This window comes from Gavialis gangeticus, unplaced genomic scaffold (assembly GCF_001723915.1).
Source record: "Gavialis gangeticus isolate Ggan-Ray unplaced genomic scaffold, GavGan_comp1, whole genome shotgun sequence".
NCBI lineage: Eukaryota > Metazoa > Chordata > Crocodylia > Gavialidae > Gavialis > Gavialis gangeticus.
Genome location: NW_017729033.1, coordinates 36,086,941 through 36,088,244, shown reverse-complemented (window position 1 = coordinate 36,088,244; position 1,304 = coordinate 36,086,941).

The window sequence follows — 1,304 nt, the reverse complement described above, 5'->3', positions numbered from 1 at the left end:
AGGTGCTGCCGGCAGGGGGGCAATCCCCACTGCCCCATGCTGCATGAGGGGCTCTGCAGAAGCCCCCTTGCCTCCCCCCCTGCTCCCCCAGCCCTGCCATGGCTGCCCTGCCTGCTGGGGCTCTGGTCCTTTAAGAAAAAAAAAAAGTCAAGGAAGCCCCGGGACTCACCGCCCCTGGTGCAGCCTCAGGGTTTCTGGGGCTCATGCAGAGCTCCCCACATGATGTGGGACAGCAGGGGGCAGCGGGGATCACCCCTACTGGCAGGAGTGGTGAGTCCTGGGGTTTCTTCAGGGTTTTTTTCTTAAATGGCCAGAGTTGGCACATGCGGGGCACCCATGGGGGGCGGAGAATGGGGTTTCAGAGGCTAGAGCCCGCCATGCAGCATGGGGCAGTGGGGGGTAGTGGGGATTGCCTCCCACCTGGCAGCACCTGCTGAGTCAGGGATTTTTTTCCCCTAGTGCCTGGAGCTTGGGCGGGCAGGGCAACCATTGCTGGGCTGGGAGAGGAGCAGGGGATGGGCCTGACCTGGCTGATTTTGACATTCAGAGATTCAGCTGCTGCTGAATCTGCGAAACAGATTTGGCTGAATCAAATCAGGACAATGATTCGAATCACTGAATCTAATCACTGTTCCCCGAATCGGCCGAATCTGAATCCAAAGCAAATACTAGTCACTTTGCACAGGCCTAGCCCACAGGTATTGGATTAATTGTTGATGAGTTGTGTGTGGAATTTAAAATTGTATATTTAAAGATCCCACCACTTTATTAGTTTAGTCATTAGATGCAGTCAAGCTTCAGCTTGCATCTTCAGTTAAGCTAAGTTTAAAGTTAGAGGCAGGTCCTGTCAGACCAACCTGGTGGTCTTCTATGATCAGGTCACCAAATCCTTAGATGCAGGGGTAGCAGTGGACATAGTCTTTCTGGACTTTTGGAAGGGCTTCGACACTTTCTCTCACCCTGTTCTCATTATTTGGGACAGGGGGACTGTGGTGTCGACACCTACACAGTCAAATGGGTCGCCAACTTGCTGGAGGGCTGCACCTAAAGAGTGGTGGTGGATGGGTCATTTTCAACCTGGAGGGGTTTGTGGGCAGTGGGGTTCCCCAGGGCTCAGTTCTTGGACCCGTACTGTTCAACATCTTCATCAGTGACTTGCATGAGGGGGTAAAAAGCACCCTGTTCAAATTTGCTGATGACACTAAGATGTGGGGGGATGTGGGCACGCTGGAAGGGAGGAATAGGCTGCAATCAGACCTAGACAGGTTACAGGAGTGGGCGAATGAGAATAGGATGGGATTCAA